Genomic DNA, 23,181 nt, shown 5'->3' with positions numbered 1-23,181 from the left:
CTGCCTCCCAAGGTCCCTGGTACAGAGCCCTCCAGTCCTGGTGGCAGCTTGGCTGCACAGGCTCCGGAACAAAAGCCCCGACCTGAGAAAAGGCTGAGATGCCATTACTGTACAAAGGTCTGCGAGACGACCAGGCTTTGTGCTACTTGTATATGTTATGTCAGCAAACCACACACATGTACATGTACAACACTAGTGCAGAGCATTTGCAATGTTTTTGATTGGTTATTGTTCAGTGTTCATTCATAGTTGGATTTTTGTGTTATTTGATTATTGTTTGATTTACTGATGTTTGTATTTTGCAGTTTTACCAGATTACAATCTGATTTTGCTGTTCTAATATGTAATTTGAATTGTTGTATCATCTTGTTTTCTTACTTTAACATTTGTATTGTTAAAACAAAGAAATGGATTGTTTACTTGTGTCTTTTATTCTACATCATAGATAATGCGAACCTTCATGTAAGTAAGAGGTAATATTTTGCTCAGTATCAGTTCAAGTTCAAATACTTCAGGTTTTTTATTTGACAAAACACATAAAATAGTCGTGCAAAGTCAGTGATTTATTTTTAAAACTATTGCACTGTGATATATTTAACATCATATTTTCAGTTCTGCCAAATCTCATATTGACATCTTAGTGGTTTTCCAATGGCTTGTGGTGTCACATGGTGGTCGAAAATGATATTACAGGCTTTTGTTGAAATTACCTTAAAAATTCATCTGGAATGTATCAATTTATGTTGTAATTAATGATGCAAATTAACACAGATGGGGCCATTTTGACCCAAAACAGCTAGTTGGAGGGTAGCAATCCTCCAGATTGCAAAGGTCAAGGTACTAAAACCTGGAAAAGTGCAAAGGACTGGAGCAAAAGAATAACAGTGAAAGCTGTCAGAAACAGGCAGGAAACTCTGCATGGATGTTTTTGAAGAGGTAGATGGTCCAGTTGGCTGTATTAGTCAGTCTGCTGAGAAACATAGCGCCAACAAGCCCATGGCCTCTTTTCATGTAAAACTTCGTACAGGAGGCTGTTTGAGCAGTTTAGTGCCTTTGTTAGCCTCGGCTCCTGTAAATCATATAAGCACACCCACCACACCCCCAGGAGCATTCCGCGTGCCCCCACCTGCCAACCTGCCTGTCACCCCCAACCCACAGACCGTCTGTAGTTCTGAAATTTATCCACATGGCTGCTGACCAAGTCTAAGGTAAAATTCTATGAATGAAATTTTCAGTAAGATACAATTTTTTCCTCTAATCTGGTGCAGAATTATTGGCGTCGGTCCTAACTCTGTCTTGAATATGTACCCAGCAGGCACCTAGGACTCGTATCAGTCACGGGAGATCGCGGGCAGAGCGGCGATCGTGAGGGCAAGCGGGGAATCAGGAAGCAGGCAGGCCGGATTCGGGACGAACGGGGTTTATTTTCAGGAAATCAGGGGCAGGGAACACAGGACGGCAACAGACATCAATGACGGACGAAGGACTCAGGTAAGACACGGACTGAAATACACAGGACTGATTGAAAATAATCAGACACAGCTGGGTACAACCGGGAAAGAACACGTGGGTAATCCGGGGGCGTGGCACACACGAGGAGCCGACGAGCAGGGCATGACAGTATCTCCCTCTGAGAATCTTTTCTAACGCGCTCAGCAGCAGAAATTCTCCATCCTAGATGAACCTACAAAGTTCTGTAGAAGTTAAATATACTTTAGTCAAATGAGAGACTAACCTGCTGTCAGGCAGGGGAAGCTTGAACAAGGCCTTCATTCATGACAGCTCCACTTGGCTTTTTGACGAGTCCCCATTTAGATGCAGCACCTCAGAGACTGAAGAGCAGGATGAAGGCTGTAAGTGCAGTTTGCTGTGGATTGTGTCTGTGTTTAAATCTAATAAAGGATGAGACAATTTACTTAAAGCATGATACAGTTCATATTGCTCTTCAGGCTTCGTGATAAAATATAAAAATTATGGAGTACAAAGTTGTACATGCAAAGAAAACAATGCAGAGCGGCAGGGCGCCTGGCCCAGAGGGTCTTCACATAGAATTCTACAAAGGCTATTTTCAAATATCATATATATGATTTATTAAATTTAGATTTCAGTTTGCAGTCAATTCAATTTCCACGTTTCTCAATTTTCACGTTGCCTTTTTAAACGCAATTATGTGAATTTTAAGTAAAAATATGGAATAAAATTATATCGTAATAATTATTAATATCATTTCATATGAAAAAAAACTTTACTATTGTACAATATTGCCCAGCCCTAGGCTAATTTCAAAATTGATTTACATACAATTCTTTTACATATTGTCTGTCTGTCATTATACCTTGCAAATTAATCAGGATAAAACATATTAAACGATAAACAATAAAAACTATACGATTAGGAAGCAATCAGTCCCGTGTACATGATCAGCCAGAAAATACTTGCATTCATCTAAACTTTTATAAACTTTAAACTGCCTTTACTTGCTGGCCTGTGGGCCACCAGACAAACTTGAAGGCCTTACAGGATAGGATAGGATGCACATTCTTTATTGTCCATTAAATCCCTCTACCAAGTGTCAATAGGCTCCAAACAACCAAATGTAATTAAAGAAAATTTAAAAAAAGGGAAAAACATACAGAAATAACCCAAAATAAAAAATAATAAATAAATAAAGACTAACCAAAGTAACTTAACTGTCCCCTCAGTTGCTGGGATTTAGTCCATCACCCTGACTAAACTGTATAATGAGCAGATGGGACTGTCAGTATATGGTTAGATCGTGTTTAATACAACAACGGAATACTGCATACAAGGCACAAAAGCAATGTGGGGAATAGAGCATTAAGGGAACAGTAGTCCTATTATTACACCTCCTTCTTTTAGCTTAAGTCAAATGTGCTGTGTACCTTTTGACATTAATTTCTATTACTGCTATCAACAACCTCCTCTCTTTCTCTCTCTCTTCTACTGAACTTCCCTCTTTGTTCACAAGTCCATTCTGTCAGGTGGTTTTCCAGTCAACTTGACCTAGTAACAGTCCCTGTAGGCCAAAGATGAACTTTACAGTCTCTACAACATATGGTCTAGGAGTATCTGCAGGTCTGACAACTCCCAGCAGTCCCTTCTGTGCTAATCCAAACTGTCTGACCAGATGTCAGTTCTGCGAGAGGTCTGGAGCGGAGTCTGCGGTTGTAGTGTTTTGCCTGCTGACGCCTTCTCTCCTCATCCTGCTTGCGAAAAACTTCCAGATCTGGCCATTTAGGACCCAGCTGTCCACCATCTGGCTAATCTGTGCTGTGATACCGGGCCACCATACTGACAGTGTAGCTCTGGCTCGGCATTTAGTAATTCCCTGATAGCCTTCATGCAGACGCTGAAGAACATCCGCTCTCAAGGGGGGAGGTATCACAAGTCCTTCTCCCTTCATGAGAAGGTCGTGAACAAGGTGAAAATCCATTCTGCGCTGCCAGTATGGTTTAATGTCTGGATCTAACTTACATCTCTCTGGCCATTCTGTGAAACAGTGGTTTGTCACTTGTCTGCATACGTCGTCTTCTTTCTGCGCTGTCTTTATCTCCTCCAGCCTTTTGTCTCCACGTCTTTCTCTAGCTGAAGATGCCGTTCAATCAAAATGAATATTTTACTCACTTATCTTTTGGTCTTTTATGATTCCATGTGTACCACCTCCAAATTATTTTGAAGATTTGAATTTCATTGTATCCAAATTAATTTGGAACGGCAGACAACCCAGGAAATGCTTCTCAGTTTTACAGCGCACCAAATCAGACGGTGGCCTCGCCCTCCCTGATTTTAAGCTCTAGCATTGGGCATTTCAAATTAGGGCTATGCGCACTTGGACAGACGCAGGCAGTGTAGTGTCGTGGAGAGGTATTGAATCGGCTATAGTGCATCCCCACGGACTCCAGGACTTACCTTTCCCAGGGGTAGGTCTTCGTAAATCACGACACAAACTTGGTTGTATCTTTTCATCCACCTTAGCTGCATGGTACAACGCCGAAAAAGTAATAGGTCAACAATCTCCTTTATGGAACAATTTCCACTTTCTGTCAGACTATAAAGCTTTTGTTTGTCCCCCCTGGTCATCCAAGGGGGTTTTCACATTTTATAATACGTTTGATGCGAATGTTGTGCGCACATTCCAGGACAAGAATACAGTCTGCCTGGCTTCTCATTTTTCTTCGACCTCAGGCTACGATCCACAATGAAGACCTATGCTGTGCCATGGAATTCTGTCTTAGATGATCACCCAATGTTTAGCTGGATCGATCCTGTCGAGGCATCTAAAGGCACAGTCACAATCATTTACAACAATTTACTCCTTAACGTTCATAAGCCTTTGAAGATTCTGTCAAAATGGGATTTAGAACTTTCTAGGTTAGGATTCCACCCGGTTTGGGAAACAGTGCGGTCGAATCTTTGCCTTACTTCCAAAAACCTTAGTTATGTACGTATTCACTTTAAAACTATCCATCGTTTCTATTGTAACCCTACAAACGGTATCTCATCAAACCTGCTCCCCATCCATACTGCAGCATTTGCAACACTGACACTACCGGTACGTTTCTACATGTTCTGGGACTGTCCAGTGACCCAACATTTATGGAAGCTTGTCACTCGTGTGTAATGTGATCTTACTGGACTATACTTTGACATGGAGCCTTGCTTACTATTGCTTAACGATGACTTGATGTACCAGTTCTCATTACGTGATAAAAAACTGTTAAAGGCAGGCTTTACAGCTGCTAAGAAAACCACACTACAGCGATGGATACACCCTGATACAAACCTGAAGCAATTCTGGATTGTCTCATTCCATTACATTGTCTATTTAGAGTATACCACTGCAAAGATTAACAAGGCAAAGCAATCACTGTAAATACCTGGAGGAATATGGCTGCTGCTCTTAAAGAGCTTCTTTGAAGTTTATATGAGTCTAATTTATATGAGTTTGCTGCCAACATGTCAAGTGTGAAAAGTTGTTCTGTGTTTCCTTTTCTTTTTTTCTTTTCTTTTTTCTCCTTTCTCTTGCTGCTTTTTTGTCATTTATTCTTGTGGTATCTCTGTCCTGTATGTGCCTTCTGATAAATTGACGGAATGACAATAAAATTATAATCACAAAAAAAACAGCCTCAACTACAACATTATACATTTTTGCTGTACACAGTATCTTGTCACGGTTGATCAAAACATGATTCACCCCTGTATTCCCATAAAGTGTCCTGTAGGGCCTGGATTAGGTCCACAGCTCTAGCTAGATCAAGGGAAGGTGCTTGAAGCATGTCTGACAGATATTTGGCTTCCCCAAGAATCTTCCTAAGAACTGCTAGAATTCCAATAAAGGTAAGGTCTACTTGTGAAAGCAGGCCCCGTGCATCCACTGATCTCTCCGCACTGCTCTCTCCATCTATCTCATGTAGTACACGCAATACAGCTGGCAGTCTGTCCATCAGATTTTTACATGCATAGTACCTGCATGCCCCTCTGGTATCACTGACTTTCTGTAGCTCTCTTGGTGCATCCTGATACATGTCTTGTTGAACTGACAACCATTTCTGGTGAGCATAAGACCCTGACATGTACCAATGAAAAAAAACATGAGTTCCATGTGCGATCTTTTCAGGTATCGTGATTTTGTTGAATTGATAGATTAATTGTTGTGGCCAGCGTGCGTATATAAGATCCGGTTGTAGTTGCGTGTGGGACCACCCTGTAACCGGAGACGTGACTCTCCATGTGCCAGTATCTCCTTTTTGGGTCACCCCGTTCAACAGCAGGGCCATATTTAATCTCCTCCTTAGCTTCCGCTTCTAAATGGTCAAAAAGAAAAAATGCTTTATCAGCAGACGACAGAAGCCGGGCCCGCATACAAACTCGCACCTCTTCCTCCCACTCCTCAAAGCTCACACCAGACCTGCCCCCAAACATTGGACACTTCCGGTCTCTAGAAATAAAAGTAAAACGTTCAGTATAGACACGAGGCTCGACCGAAACAGGTGGAGGTGCGGGGGAGGATTGGGTGGCAGTAGAGGGACCTGGAACTTCTGCTCGTTCCTGGTGCAAACGATCATTATCAGGCTGGAGCTGCCCCAACAAATTCCTGAGCTGCTGCACTTCGTCGTCCATAATGACAATAGGACAATAAAACTAGACGGCACAAACGAAGCCCGGCAAACAAAATTGACTCAAAATAGTAGCGGCTCCTGGGAAACTAATGCTGCTGTTTTGCTTTGCCTTTCCACTATGACAAATTAAACACCAAAAAATAAAAAACCAAAAAAAAATCTCACCTAACCTCCTCAGGGAGCGATCAGAGAGTCACATCTGCACCATGTACTGGTGAAATCCTGCCGACTACGCCCACTCCGATATAAAAGCACACAAATTCATAATCACCGCCCGGGGGACGTGAAGACCATGAACACTGCCTTTATTATTCTGCGTTCAGTTAACACTCCAAAGGAAAAACCAAACAGCAAAGCAATTACTTTAAAAATTACCCACAAATGGTACAAATCAGATCATGTTAGAATAACACTCCAATCACACAAAGAAACCCAAACCCGGCAGCTATTACCTTGGGGTGGGGGGACACACTGTCAGAAGGTACTCCACAGGGTCACCACATCACATGGCGTAGATACACACACCAGGGGGGTGGGCTAAGAAGGCAGAGCGACCACACAGCGCTATATCGCCAGGACCTACCCCCCCCCCCCAAACCAGATCCTCACCACCCAACACCAAGCCTCCCCAACGGCGCCCCACGGTTTACGTACAACAAACTAAACAAAACACATAAATACTTAATACTAATTAAACAGGAAACCCGAAAACAAAATAAATGAAACAAAAGCAGAAAACAGCAGCAATTGTAGTGGCTCAGTATCCCACCGGCTGCCTGGCTCACGCCGGTCCGGGAACACTCCACCAAATCGCCATCCACTGACTGATTACAAGCGGTATTAAAAGGGAACCTTAAAACGGGAACAACTGCAAGTGGCTAGGTTACCAAGCCCTCGCAAACTGCAGTGATGGAGATGCCCACAACTAGGCTAATTTAGTGAGGAACCTCCCTCAAAGGTACAACGGCGAACACCCGCCTGCTTCAGATCACAAGCCCATGTTCTGAATCACTATTCTACCAACACACAGGTAGAAGATGAAGAACTCTCCTCAAAGTAGTGCTGTCAGTTGGACCTTGTAACATGAATAATCGTAGTGGAGAGTTACAATTATTATTTTAATTTGAAGACGTGAGATTTTTATTGGGGGAGGGTCACACCTTCAGAAACAGCCAGTGAGACTCGTTTACCTCAAACCTTCTGACCATGTGAGTCTCATTAATGAAACCGTATCTTAAGCCCAGCCGGAGCCCACCTCCCCAAGGGTACACTCTACTTTCCCAGAAAATGCCAAGATGGATTCAAATTCAACTCCCAAACCTACTGTCAATTTTTAGAAGACACTTTCTTCAAGCAGCGGTACAGGATAAAGTCAGCATCTTTCAGGAGGACCATGATTTTTATGCAGGACAATGCTCCATCGCATGCATTGAAGTACTCCACTGCATGGCTAGCCAGTAAAGGCCTTAAGGATGACAGAATAATGACATAATCACCTGACATAATCCCTATTGAGAACTTGTGGGCCCTGCTTATATGGGAGATTTACAGTGAAGGAAAGCAGTACAGCTCTCTGAACAGTGTCTGGGAGGCTGTGGTTGCTGCTGCACAAAAAGTTAATCGTCAACAGAACAAGAAAATACCAGATTCCATGAATGGAGGACTTATTGCTGTTCAGCAGCCAGACTGCTTGGGGGAAGAAGCTATTGCACAGTCGTGCAGACCTGCTCCTGATGCTGCAGAATCTTCTTCCGGATGGAAGAGGGGTAGTAGACAGTTCGTGGGTTGGATGGTACCGGTCAGTCACAATGCTGGTGGCCTTACGGATGCAGTGGGAAGTGTAAGTGTCCTGCAGGCTGGGGAGGGAGCTGCCGATGATGCACTCAGCGGTCTGCACAGTCTTCTGAAGGGTCCGGACCGCTGAGCGCGTCATCAGCAGCTCTCTCTCCAGCCTGCAGGACACTCACACTTCCTGCTGCGTCCGTAAGGAGGTGGCTATATTGCTCACTAATTGATATTTCATGTCAGAATTGTTTATTTGGAAATTATGTGATGTTTGTTTATTAATCGCACTTTGAAAGATGATAATGAACAAGGGAGATGGGAAAATGTAGGTGTTCCATTTAGTTGCATAATAATTGTGCACACTAATAGTTGTGTAATAATTCTGCACACTAATAGTTGTGTAATAATTCTGCACACTAATAGTTGTGTAATAATTCTGCACACTAATAGTTGTGTAATAATTCTGCACAGACATGTATTCCCCTGATAATGTTCACACTCACATTTCTGGGAACATTGGGAGCAGCGTGTGGCTCTGTGGGCTAAGCCTGTGTGCTTGTAATCAGAAGGTCGCAGGTTCAAACCCAGCCTCAGCCTGTCGGTCCTTGAACAAGGCCCTTAACCCCCAGCTCCCTGGGTGCCGCTACAGGTGGCAGCCCTTCGCAGACAACTTCCTCTATGGAAAAAAAAGAGCAAGTTATGGGAGGTGTAAAGACAATTTCCCTACAGGGACAATAAAAGTGTCGATTATTATTATTATTTCCCTTGCATAACATTCAGGCTTCAGGTTCATTAACATTTTGGACTGACTGATGACACTATATTTGTTTATTATTAAAATTAATCCCAAAAACACAACTCGCCTAATAATTGTGAACACAGTGTATTACATTGTGGGAACCAAATGTCCCCCACGATGAGATAAAAACCTTTTGCCATGTAAGGATATTTTTCACTCCCCACACCCCACAAACATAACCTCAATTTCATAAAAAAATCTGTGAATAGAATCACAAAACTGGAAATACCTAAAATCTTGTATTTTGTTTGCTTACTTATGGTTAAGGTTGGGGCTGGGTAGACTGTCATTGTTGGGATTAGAGTTTTCACCATAGAAACAAATGGAGAGTCCCCACAAAGACATAATTACAAACCTCTGTGTGTGTGCGCGTGTGCGTGCGTGTTTGTGTGCGCATGTGCGTCTGTGTGTGTGTGCGCATTAGCGTGCATGTGTGCGCCTCTGTGTGTGTGCGTCTGTGTGTGTGTGCGTCTGTGTGTGTGCGTCTGTGTATACCTGGCTACAGAAGATGGATGGATGGACAGATGGAATTTGCAACCTTACTAAAGAGTAGCAGAAGCACTTCTGACACTTGAACCCTGATGATAAGTACAATTATTTATGTAAAAGTGCATCAGTTTTGTACTTAGTGGCATTTGCCAAACATGCTTGTAAAGGTGAATTCTGCCAGAGGTCAGTGCTGTGGGTTGGCGTTTGGCTCAGTGGCTTATATCACTATGCTCCTGTGACTAAGGCCCTTAACCCCAAACGCACCGGTGACTGCCTGCGTCTGCCTTCTCAAAGAAACAATTTTAAATTGTTTGACTGTGGAATTTGAGCTTCATGGGTCCAAACCTGCTTAGTCACACCGCCCTAAGTTTGCTGCTCAACTCGCCGCTTTCTAAATTGTAAGTCGCTTTGCAAAAAAATATCTCCAAAATAAAAGTAAATGCTCTTTTTTGCAGGAGAAAAAATGATCAACATGTGTTTCAAACGGTACAAAAGTGGGTCTGACCTTCATGCAGTTTCAACAAAACGTGGGTGGGGACAAGGGACGTCGCGATATAATGTGATCATACGATTACGTTTGCAGCAAAATAAAAGGACAGCGATAATGGTTCCCAGCAACACAAACCAAAGACAATTGGATGAAAGCAGAGTGGAATATGGGAGTATGGTAGACGATCCTTTCATAGCATCCAGATTTCTTAATGTTTGCTAGGCTGAGTTTGTTTATATGGCGAGGAGCCCAGCACCAAGTTACACAAGAAAATAAGCTGGAGGAAAGCAGCAGGCAAAAGCCTGACCCAGACGCAGCCCCGGTGCACGCCGGTTGGCGGCTGGGGAAACTTGCCGCGTATCGCCCCTACGGCGGCTGTTTCAGCTCACGGTAGGAAGCCGCCATCTAGTGGTGCGCTTTTGGAATTGCATGCAGCGATAAAGTTCCTCGAAATTATTACAGTATCATGGACCTAAAGACTCATTGAGGTTTCACTCAAAACACAATATTGTGCAGTTTGGGGATTTGCGTTGGTGTTTTTGTGCTCATCATCACAGGTCCTGAGGGCCCATACATGCTGGTGCTGAGCTCTGTTACTGATATTCTTAAGTATTATTTTTAATAATTGTTGCACTTGGACTCGATCTTTTATACAATGTTTTGTCGCTTTTAATCTTTCCAAGCACTTTGCATACCGGGGCGACGCCCAGCACCGTACAGTGTCAATCTGCTTCCTCATTTGTATGTCGTTTTGATAAAAGCTTCTGATAAATAAGTAAAATGTAAGTCAGTATAAATGTATATACAACAGTAACTATGGTAGATTTCTCTCTGGTAGGTCTCTCTGACCTTACTGCACTGGGAGAAAAGCCCAGTGTAACATGGGCTAAAATGTAAATGTGTAGTTTTTTAGATCTTAATCTGAAAATCCGTTCTTCGTTTTCCCAGAAGGTGGCAGCACATGAACACTGCAAAACTGCAAGCTTGGCTTGTCGCTTTGTATACAATAGTGCGCTATCCGTATATGAAAATTACTACATAATTACATACATCAATCAATATCAAGAACAGAAAGATGCCCACACAATATACCAAAATCTTAAAATCCCCCTTGGCAGCATGTTACGCTGTAGTTTGGTTTGTCTAAGCTCCACACTTTCCCAGAATTACCCTGGACTGCTTCCAGTACGGAAGCCCAAAGAATCAGACACGAAGCTCACATAACTTGGCAAGAGGCCCCTGAATTACCTAAAGTGGATGGAGTTTTCACCTCGGCGCATGGGGATTCAGAGCAGACACAAATGAGCGTGAACCCATGTGTGATTTACAGTAAAAGGTGACTGAACACAATACACAGCCTCTGTAGTGTCTCCACTGTCCAGCAGGGGGTGCCACATGAAAGCTGCCCAGCAGGAGTAAACAGGTTTCCGGAGATGCTGCATTGCAGTCCCACAGTCCTCTAGTCTTAAGTGCTCAAATTTTGTGGTCCCTCTATACCTTAGTCTCATAGTCCATAGTGCCCAATTCCCCTTTGCCCCACTTCCATGATCCACAAGTCCCTAGTCTCCTTGTTTCTTAGTCCCATGGTCCCTAACACTGTAGCCCCTTTTCCCCTGGTTCCCTATTCCCTTAGTCCCATAGTCTCCTAGTCCTGTGGCCCCTAATCCCATAGTCCTTAGTCCCCTAGTTCCTACTCCTTATTCACCTTGTATTAAGCAGGGAGCAGGATTCTGAGGCCATCTGATATGCTTTACAATGAAGCTGTGCTAAAACCAGTATATGCATGAGGGTGTTTGCGCTGCCCTGCACTAGACTGGCTGTTCCTGTAAATCACTTATATGAAAGTGCCTGTGGAACACAGATAAAATCCACATGTCTGAGGTGGCTGGCATCTGGTCTTTCTCATGTGTCAGGCCTGCGATGCAGCATTCAAACACATGGTCTCCTTTTACAGCCAGCAGGTTACGCAAACATACCGCTCAATCGGGGCCATGTGGACAGCTGTCTGCCATCTCTGATTGGCCGTCGAGTCCACGGACCCCAAAGGTTAAACTGGACACTGGCAAGCGTGTCTGATTCATCAGATTCCCGTCTGCTGGGTTGGGCAGCATCACATTGAGGAAGAACCTCATTGTGTTTTCAGCTACCTGGCATTAGGAGCTGATTACTTCAAGTCATTAGGACTTTTTTCATAGAGATTCTCTAGCTGAACAAGTAGAGTGTTGCATTTATGATGCATTGGTCATGGGTTCAAATCCCCCAAGAATATGCATAAAACATAACCCTTCCCACTGCTGTAAGTCACTTTGGATAAACAAGTCTGGTAAATGCAAAAGTGTTTCTACAAGTGGTACAACAGCATGCCCTACTGGTCAGATTAAAATGCTGTTTGGATATATTCCATTTCATAATGTGGCTTCTGATTATAACGTCAATGTGTAATAGGAATTGATTGGAAACGTATTCACTACTTCTTTTACAAATGTATTTATCTGGACGAATTGGTCCAATTGGTCTCTCTTACCTTAGACCCCTGGGAGAAAAGCTTAGTGTCCATGGGGTTAAATGTAAATGGATATTCTATGTGATGAGTAATATAATCTGGGTTAAGGACGACTCAGATGCAGTAGCTCTGGGAAAGACACAGGCTTTATTAAGGGAATACAGCAAACAACACTTGGAAGAATGATGACGGAGCTGAGGAACCATGAGAGCAGGAACATTTATACACAGTAATCACCGACGGGAGATGGGTGTAGGAGGATAACAGACCAGGGTGGAGAACGTCAACGATGGGATACAGCTGGGGAAGGTTAGGAGTGTTACGGAGGGCCATTAGTGACCTCTGCTGGCTCAATTGGGAGGAGACGGGATAGATCACGTAAGTACTAAGATTAGACGCATCCATCTTCCAAACACTTATCACAAGGGTATCCCAGAGCCAATTACAGGAAACGCAGGGCAAAAAGCTGGGGTCCACCATGGATACAATGCCATTTAATCACAAGGAACACTCACAGTTATGGAGTCCGGACAATTTACAGATGCCTGTCTGAGTCGCTGCAGGAAGAAACCCATGTGGGATAAAGAGAGCAAACAAACGCCACACAGACAGCATAGGAGAAGGATGGAAACATTCAACACTGCAGCTGCAAGGCAGCCCTGTTACCCACTGAGCCGCCCCTCACTGGATTCTCATGGTTAAAACAGGACATGATGCCCAATACATTCAAAATGCACATGTGGAGGATTTCAGCCATATGGTTTTGAGTAACTTCTACACCCACGTACCATGTGTGAGATGGAGCCGGCCAGTTCCTCTTATGGTCCAATTCTGCTCATGCGTTACTAAGATTATGGTACTTAGGTCCTCCATCCATCAGATCCTCTTCTCACTGTGGTCATGCTCATCCACTCTGGACACTGTATGCTTGGTAAAAGACTCTCATCTCTGTATCCTTGGTAGCAAAACAAAAAGGGGGTTTGCTGAACTAGATGGGCTGAGACTGGAAACAAAGAGGATCGTGAGGGATCACAAATGGGAGGACTAGCAACCGGGAAGGTCACAGGCAGCAGGAAGGTTTAACATCAATGGCCGAGACAAATAGATACTTAAATGCAAAGACTAACGAGGGGCAACAAGCAACACTCATGAGTTTTTTTTTTTTTTATTAATTCTGTTGAAGCATGGTTAAAAATCAATGTCTGACTTTTATTAGTTAAATTTCATAGAATTTTTATTTATTATTACTTTTGTCAGATTAAAGTTATTTCTGTGACCATTGTGAGTTTTTCTTTCATTGACTGAAGGGTACCAACAATTTTGTCCACGTGTGTAGCTAATCAATACCTCAGTGACTTTTCAAAACTAGTTTCATGAATTAATTGAGCTGGTGGTGAAATTTAACAAATACATGAAATGGCCGAGGTGAACCTGAGGAGAGGTTTAGGAACCATATTGGTGTTCATCTAGCCATCCAACAAGATATCAGTAACTTTTTGGAGAACATAAGAAATTCCTTTTAGTTTTTTTTGTTTTACTCATAATTTGCACATGTTCTAATATTAAATTTTGTTTTTAATACTGAGAAAATATAAATTTACTACCCAGATAAATAGCTTTAAACATTTCCTATGACTCACTAAGACTTTTGCACAGTACTGTATATATCTCAGGATTCCTAATGAAACAGGATTTATGTGTTTTTTTTCTGGTAATTGGTAATCACCTACACTACTTCATTGATGATCAGGTGCCTTTCTGTTATTGTTGTACTAACGTGACTTATTAAGATTTTATGTTATTTATGTTTACTTAGTTAATATATGATTAATTTGATTATGTTATTATCTTTACTAAGTTACCTCAGGACCGCTGTAGGTTTTGAGTTAATAAACTGTCTGCCGTCTGCCGCCCCCTGCTGGCCAAAGCGTCGCCGCTGCGATATCAGGCTGCTGCGCTCAGTGAGCAGAGAGCGCGGATTAAGTCTGTTACTCAGTTACGTTCTGGGCAGCGCGGAACCGGGACATTAATGGGATAGAATAGGAAGCCTTTATTGTCAGTGTACAGGTAGCAAATACAATATATAGACAGAAATATAAAATATACATATAGAGGGGAGGGGAAAAGCTCCCCCCACTCATCAGGCTTAGATTTCATTACATTTTATTTTATTCAGAATCAGAATTCACTCCATTAGTACAACTGCATGTACTATGAATTTGTTTTGGCAGTTTTGGTGCATTAACAGCCAACATAGAACATAAGTCAGAGAAAAACAGTCATTTTGTATGTTTGTTCAGCTTACAGAACCCAATTACTTGTTTTATTAACATACATCACACTTCAGACAGAGTAAAAAGGGTTATACTGGTTATAAAGCAGAGATTTTACCTTTTTGCCACGGAGAAGCAGCGACATGTGAGACTCTGATACGGTAAAAATGATTCCTCCAGCACACAGTGAGCTATCCCAGCATGCACAGCGACACGGGGGAGTTTGGATAAACCCCAAACCCTGGATAGAGGGGTTCAGTGAATGAGGAGGTGAATCTGTGCAGGAGGGTCAGTCCATCAGAGGAGACTCTGTAGAAGGACAGAGCACCAGCCCCCCAGTCCAGATACACTCCTACTCTGCGGGAGCCTGAGGGCTGTATGGGTATGAGAGTCTGTTTATTATTGTGCAGGACAGAGTAACTGTCAGTATTACAGCACAGACTCCATGACTTGTTATTGGCTCCAAGCCCACAGTCATAACTCCCTCCTTTCCTCTCGATCTCTTTATAAGTCACTCCTATCCAGGCTGCATCTCCATCCCACTCAGCCTCCCAGTAACAGCGGCCAGTCAGACTCTCTCTGCACAGAACTTGGCTCCAGCTGTCAAATCTCTCTGGATGATCAGGATATGGCTGCTCTGCCCCCCCTGTCACCTTCCTGTTCCCCCCTGACAGAGACAGGAATCTGTGTGCTGTGTTGGGGTCCAGCGTCAGCTGGCAGGAGTCTGTAGGCAGGAGGAAGAGCGATTGATCCCATGACGAAGCCCAGCATCTCCATCATTATCACTGTCACACCTCACACACTCACTCACACAGAACTCGCTCCAATACACACATTTTATTCCCAATATACTCATGTAGCCGCCCGAGTCTGCGGCGCTCCGGCTGCCCCCTGCGCTGTGAGACACGCCGCGCTGAGAGACTCGCTGGGGCCGAACTGCAATATAGCCTGCGCTCTATTATTCTGTACGATACATAAAATATAAAAAGTCAAATATGTGAAATACCTCAGGAAATGTTGGTCGCCCGCGCGACGCCGGCGGGAAGACGCGCCGAAATGACGCGCGTGTTAAACTAATAGGCTTAATTACAGGTAAATAAAATTACAAACTGTGACGCCCGCTCCGTCCGCTCCTCGTGTGTGCCACGCCCCCTAATTACCCACGTGTGATTTCCTGATCGTGCCCAGTCGTGTCTTGTTTCCTGCTGCCTTGTTTCATGTATTTAAGTTCCTGATTTGTACTAACCCGTGTCTGTCATTGATGTTAGTCGGCGTGCCATGTTCCCGAGTCCTCGTCCTGCTAATAAATCCCCGTTTGCCCTGATTCTGCCTGCTCGCGTGCTTCCTGCCCGCTCGCCCCGTCCGTGCACCTCACCCGCAGACGCCGAGCGTGACACAAACAGCATTCATCAAACATATTAACCATAAAATTACACAACAAAGATTACCACTAAAAGTGAGTTTGTCTTTAGGTCACAATATGAACGTCTTTTCATCCACTTTGGACACACACCTCTCTCCAGCAGCGCGTCGACGCGACGCTCCCAACGCGGACGCATCTAGGCTGGTTCTCCGCAAAGCGCAGCACTCGCGTATTACACCGCGTATGCGTACATGGAAACGTTCATATTTCTCTGGTCAAGCTGTGTACTTTGCACATGCGCACGTGTCCTATTTAAGTATTAGTAGTAATTCTGATATTCCCTGCACACGTACCACAGCCGCGAGGTCTGTGTATGTTTCACTACGTTTTACAAATTCAGAGCGGCAGTTCACGGGGCTGCCAACTTTGATCAACTGGCTGGCGTGAGATTTTCAATTTGGGACAAGTCTGCACACATATGCATACGCATTTAAATGTATGCAACAGTTCTATTACCTTGAAAATTGGCTGTAGGGTTTGCAAACTACCCCAATCCTCATCAAAATCATCTATGTTGGCGTTTAAAGACAAATTTGTAGTGCGGCAGGCGGTCGTCCGCGGAGGAGTAAAATGCATCATAAAAGTCTATACAAACACGTCCGCTTATACGTGCGCGGAGAGGTACCAGTCTGGCCGCCACGTTTTCTGTGTTGATTCCGGCTTCGTCTGCGCACTTACATGAGGATAACAAGACGCATGCGCGACGTGCAGTGCCACCAGAAATTGGCGTGGCAGTATGGTCACGTTTTGTCACGGAACATTGTCTTTACTAACGGTACAGATCGTATTAAAGTAGCATCTGATTTTTTTAAGAATGAGTGTCCAGAAGAGCTGTATATTTTCACAGACAAGAAAAAAATATTCCGAACACTATTGTGTCCTTCTTTGTACAGCGTCTTCAAAATTTAATGGCAGTATAAGTTTCTAAGAAAGCAGTGTCATGCGTATAAGGTACAATGAAATTCTAACCTGAAATTCTTACTTACCTACTTTCATAAGCAGCATTATTTTTCATACAGTTCCATCCATTCATCAATTTTTCTGCCACTTATCTAATATCCATCCATCCATTTTCCAAACCACTTATCCTACTGGGTCACGGTGGGTCCGGAGCCTATCCCAGAAGCAATGGGCACGAGGCAGGGAACAACCCAGAATGGGGGGCCAGCCCATCGCAGGGCACACTCACACACCAGTCACTCACTCATGCACACCTACTGAATGGGCAATTTAGTAACTCCAATTAGCCTCAGCATGTCTTTGGACTGGGGGGGAAACCGGAGTACCCAGAGGAAACCCCACGACGACATGGGGAGAACATGCAAACTCCACACACATGTAACCCAGGCGGAGACTCGAACCCGGGTCCCAGTGGTGTGAGGCAACAGTGCTAACCACTGCACCACCATGCCATCCTTAATTTTTAATTAAGAATTAAAAATGAGTATATTGGGTCCTAATTTGGTACTAAACACCTGTTTTGTTTTATAGAGAGTCCACCCCACAGCCTGCCAGACACATTCAGTAAACTGATTATGCTATTAATGATCGTATTGTGCTAATTTTGCTCAGTAAGCAATGTGCAAAATTAACTAATGTGCAAAGCTAATTAATGTCTATCATTATTTGAGATTGTTATGTTTATTACTTATTGCTGCTCACAATGATCTGCCTGATATTTTGACCAAGCAATGGACACAAATAAAATAGTGAGTTTAATATTGATTCTACAACAGCTATTAATAAAAGTGAGTTTGTCTTTAGATCACTATATGAACGTCTTTTAATCCACTTTGGACACACACCTCTCTCCAGCAGCGCGACAATGCGACGCTCCCAACGTAGATGCATCTAGGCTGGTATATAATGTAGTATATATTATATATAATCTCTCAGGTTATATATAATATATAATCTCTGGGTCTGCCCCCAGGCCTCCTCCTGGTTGGACATGCCTTGAAACACCTCCCCAGGGCGCCGTCCAAGAGGTATCCTAGAACCATCAACTGACTCCTTTCAATGCGGAGAAGCAGCGACTCTACTTTGAGCCCGGATGTCTGAGCTCCTCACCCTCTCTAAGGCTGAGCCCAGACACCCTGCTGAGGAAACTCATTTCTGCTGCTTATACAGTATTCACAATCTCATTTATTCGGTCATCACCCAGAGCTCATAACCATAAGTGAGGGTAGGAACGTAGATCAACTGGTAAATTAAAAGCTTCACCTTCCAGCTCAGTTCCCTCTTTTTCCAAATTGCTGCACCGTGAACAAACCCCCCAAGATCAAAGCCAAATTGAACTTTATTGTCATCTCCACCATATATAAGTATAGAGAGAGATGAAATGGCGAAGCTCAGGGCCCACAGTGTAAGCATAAACTTAGTCCAATATAGAGAACAAGACAAGACAATGTGCAAAGGACTTACAGGACAGTGCAACTGAGGAAGAGGAGTAGATTATGCAATATACAGTAATGTGCAATACTGGACAATGTGCAATATTGTTAGAACTATATTAAATATATGATGTATTTCTGCAGTCAGTTAGACCTGAATTCACCATCATGTACGCTGTAACAGCCTGAGTTCACAGTGTAAACAGTGTATGATAATAGTAGTAACAGCAGTAACACGTCTAACATTTCTAACAGCTGAAAATAGGAATAGAAGCAGAATAATGGGGCAGACAGAGAATAATGGGGATTCTTATTATTGCCCCCATGTCAGAGTGACAAAGTGTTAAGTGCAGTGCAGCGCTTAAGGGTCAGTCTGTGGCCTTTAGTTGTGGGTTACGGGGGGGTTGAGGCAGTGAGGAGGCAGAGTGAGGGATCCTGGGAGGCAGCATGGTGTTGAGGAGCCTGACAGCCTGGGGGTACAAACTGCCACGCAGCCTGGCAGATCCGGCTCTGATGCTGCAGTATCTTCTCTCAGGTGGCTGGAGTGTGGAATGACCATGTGAGGGATGTGATGGGTCCTGCACAATGCTGCAGGCCTTGCGGACACTGCGTTTGCAAAAAGCGGCTTGTAGGGAAGGGAGAGGCATCCCATAATGTTCTCTGCTGTTTTCACTGCTCTCTGCAGGAATTTGCGGTCAGATTTGTTGCAGCTGCCACACCAGATGGTGATGCAGTTAGTCAGAACACTGCCGATGGTGCCTCTATAGAACATGGTGAGGATGGGAGGGGAAGGTTTGCTTATTTCAGCCACCTCAGGAAGTTTAGTCTTTGCTGGGCTTTCTTGAATAAGGAGCTGGTGTTATTTGTCCATGTAAATTCCTCAGTTATGTCCACACCGAGAAACTTGGTTCTCCTTACAATCTCCACAGCAGTACCGTTGATGCTGAGTGGAGTGTGGACAGGACGTGTCCTTCTGAAGTCCACAATCATCTCTTTTGCCTTGTCAGCGTTGACAGATAGATTGTAGTCTCTGCACCTTGTGGACAGACTTTCCACCTCTTCTCTGTATGCTGATTCATCTTCTCTATTTATCAGTCCCACCACAGTTTTATCATCCACAAACTTGATGATGATGGTGTTGGACGTGTTGCAGCCCATACATACTGACTGGGGCGTCTCTGTCAGGAAATCCAAGATCCAGCTGCAGAGAGTGGTGTTCAAGCTTAACCCCCTCAGTTTTTGAGGGACATGTTGAAGGTAGAGCTGAAGTCTATGAATAACATCCTGACATCTGTGACTCTCTTACCCAGATGTGTCAGGGAAAGGTGATGGGCAGAGGCTACGGTGTCCTCAGTAGACCTGTTGGACCGGTATGCAGATCAGAGAGGGTCTAGAGAGGTGGGAAGATTAGTCTTTATGTATTACTGCCATGACCAGCCTTTCCAAGCACTTCATGATGATTGACATGAGTGCTACTGGGCAGTAGTCATTCAGGCCTGTCACTGATGGCTTCTACAGCACTGGGATGATGGCGGTTAATTTGAAGCATGCTGGGACAGACCACTGGCTTAAAGAGGTGCATTCTGTGAGGACCCCAGCCATGTGGTCAGTGCATTCTCTCAGCACTCAGCCAAGTATGTTGTCAGCTCCTGCTGCCTTGCGTGGGTTGACTCTGGATAGAGTACTTCTCACATCAGCTGTGGTCAGACAAAGTAGCTTCTCACTTGGGGGGTGGGGGGGGGGGTGTCGGCTTATTCTGTACAAAACAGCTGTTTAGCTCATCTGGAAGGGAGACATCACCGCCATTGATGTGTAGGATGGGCTCGTAGATCGTGATTGGCTGAATTCCCTGCCATATACGGCGTGTGTCTTTGGTGCATTTAAGGTGTACATTGATCGTCTGTGCATGTGCCTGATTGGCTATCCTCATAGCTCGGGACAGGTTGTCTGTGGGCGTCCTGAGGGCAGCCTTGTCTTTAGATCTGAAAGCTGCATTTCTGATTCTTAGCTATGTGAGCACTTCCCTCATCATCCAGGGCCTTTGGTCGGCTCTCGTGGTCATCGATCACAGAGTTTATATACTCCTCCAGGTTGATGGCGTCACCATTTATAGCAGCCTCCTTAAAAATGTCCCAGTCAGTAGATCCAAAGCAGCCTTGGAGAGCTGAGACGGCACCAGCTGGCCACACTCTGACTGACTGGTTTGTTGTGCTTCAGCAGGGATTTATACACAGGAACCATGATCACAGTGACATGGTCTGAGTAGCCGAGGTGGGGGGGGGGGGCCTTGTAGGCCTCACAAACGTTTGTGTAAACATTGTCCAGACAGATTCTCCCTCTAGCTGGGATGTTCATATATTGGAAGAATTTGGGGAAAACTGGCTTCAGATTTGCCTGATTGAAATCTCCAGCAATGATGAAAAAAGCAATTTTTTTAATTTAAATTTTTTTTTTTTTTTTTTTTAAGCAATTTATTGCTGCACACATCTCAGTTAAACCAACTGGGACGTCACAAAGTTCACGATCCACATCAGTTATTCCCGTGATGTTTGAGAAGAAATCAAAAATTTTGGATCAAGACTCCTGACATACAAATTATTAAAGAACTCAGTGCAGAATTCGGCTATTTTCTTGATGTCATCTGCAGCATTTCCATAAATCCTCACCCGCATAATGCTGTTGTTCCTGACTTGCTGACTTTCCAGCCTAAAGAAATAGGCTGAGTTCTGCTCACCTTGTTCAAGCCATTTTTGCCACAATCTAACAAAGGCTCCTTCTGCCTTATGTTTATATATAATCATACAATTTATTCTGTAAGTCACCTCCTACATTATTTTCTGTATCAGTAAGACGATTGACTGGTTTGCAGGTTAAAGCAGTAAATCTCATTTATAATTTTCTTTTCTTCATCTCTTCCAATTCGAGCCAAGTCACTACTAAACCTTCTGACAAATTTTGCTACATCATGTTATTATTGCAATACTTTTTTCTGTATTGGGTCTGTTCCAGTGTAAGTCAGTTAATTATTCTATATTTAAAATAGCTACTTTATTTCTCAAGATTGAACTGTTTAATATCCCGTTTGAAGATATTTTATATCCAGTAGACGATGACAAAGATTGCATGTTCTCCTCGTGTCGTCGTGGGGTTTCCTCCGGGTACTCCGGTTTCCCCCCACAGTCCAAAAACATGCTTAGGCTAATTGGAGTTGCTGAATTGCCCGTAGGTGTGCATGTGTGAGTGAATGGTGTGTGAGTGTGCCCTGCGATGGGCTGGCCCCCCATCCTGGGTTGTTCCCTGCCTCGTGCCCATTGATTCCGGGATAGGCTCCGGACCCCCCGCGACCCAATAGGATAAGCGGTTTGGAAAATGGATGGATGGATGGATGCCTGGCCCGTCCGCTCCTCGTGTGTGCTACGCCCCCTGATTACCCACGTGTTCTTTCATGATTGTACCCAGCTGTGTCCGATTATTTTCAATCAGTCCTGTGTATTTCAGTCCGTGTCTTACCTGAGTCCTTTGTCTCTCATTGATGTTAGTTGGCGTTTCATGTCTCCTGCTCCCTGTTTATTTATTAAATCCCTGGTTTACCCCGACTTCCGCCTGTCCGCCTGCTTCCTGCCCGTTCGCCTCGCACTATCGCCGTTCCGTCCGGCTTTGAACGTGACAATATGAACCTTTACTGTCACTGTCACCTATGTTCATTTTCTAAACTGGTGGAAACACAGGCAGGTTCTGAAAAGGTATCAAGTGACAACCAGCCAGTATTGTGCATGAACGAGTTCAAAAGAACGCGTTCATTGAACACGTTCATATTTCAGTGAACTTTGAACTGAACGCAACTTATTAGTAAATCAAGAACTTGAACGTGAATTTTATGTGTGATGAACGGCGTAGACGTCGTTCACTGTTGGAATGCAATTAAACATCGGGATTTATTTTCACCTGATGAGTCGAGTGACAAGGTCGGCTCACACATTTAAACAGCATGTTGTGTTGTCACTCAAGCACTAGCGAAGGGCTCCTCCGCTCGAAAAATAAAATGCTCAGCCTGACTCTCGCTCAGTGCTTGTGTGCAGTGCATCTTGGGTAACGTAGTGTAAAGCCAAGGACAGTCGAATCTAATGTCTTTAGCTTCACACTACGTTTCCCATAATGCATACACACACTTCTCAAAGGGCACAGCCTTGGCAACGCATGAGCGCGAAGCGAACTGCTGCAGCAGTAACCATGGCAAGCGCAGAGGAGGAAAGCTCAACCACCAGTGGAGCTGGCACAGAAAACACGGATGATGCTGGCTGTAACTTTGACAATTTACGGGCATTTTACACACTGTTTCACAGAGACTCTGACGGTAAAAACCTAACCTTTCTGTGCAAGCTTTGTCCACCTGCGCTGAAAAAACAAGTTAGAACATCAATGACCTCATTTTCCAATTTGAAAAGACACGTTGAGTTGAAGCATTCGTCCAGCGTGAAAGCATATATGCAAGCCCTTCAAGGTCATAGAGGGAAGGGCAAAACCCCCAGCCAAAGTCCCCAAACGACTCAAGTCACACTGCCTGCTGCCTTCAGGGGTATAATCTCCCAGCAACAGGTAGACAGATTAATAATAGACTACATTGTTGGAGATTTACAGCCACTGAGTAAGGTTGAAAAACCCTCCTTCATAAAACTAGTAACTGGTTTGCAACCAGGCAGACATGTGCCCTCAAGAAGACAGGTGCAGGGACTAATGAATAAGGAATTCATTGAGGTTATCAGTAATTTAAAAGCTGAACTTGCTGAGCTTGACTTTGTATGCACAACAGCTGACTGCTGGTCAGCTGTCAACAAAGGATTCATGGGCATCACAATTCATTGGCTTGATAAAAATGATGTGTCACT

General features: G+C 44.0%; 1 protein-coding gene and 1 long non-coding RNA gene across 2 annotated transcripts in view; one reads left to right on the top strand and one right to left on the bottom strand.

The window, feature by feature from the left end:
- LOC125721617 (NACHT, LRR and PYD domains-containing protein 12-like) overlaps nt 1-23,181 on the top strand; it is a 566,129-nt gene that overhangs the window by 175,860 nt on the left and 367,088 nt on the right. The gene's annotated exons all lie outside the window — the stretch shown is intronic.
- Nucleotides 14,237-16,794, bottom strand: LOC125721645 (uncharacterized). Its single transcript, XR_007385883.1, has 2 exons — nt 16,359-16,794; nt 14,237-15,203 (listed from the first exon to the last, which is right to left on the bottom strand). It is a non-coding gene; the product is annotated as an uncharacterized LOC125721645 (long non-coding RNA).

The sequence above is a fragment of the Brienomyrus brachyistius genome, unplaced genomic scaffold (genome assembly GCF_023856365.1).
Source record: "Brienomyrus brachyistius isolate T26 unplaced genomic scaffold, BBRACH_0.4 scaffold34, whole genome shotgun sequence".
Classification (NCBI taxonomy): domain Eukaryota; kingdom Metazoa; phylum Chordata; class Actinopteri; order Osteoglossiformes; family Mormyridae; genus Brienomyrus; species Brienomyrus brachyistius.
This window is presented reverse-complemented; position numbering and strand designations above follow the sequence as displayed.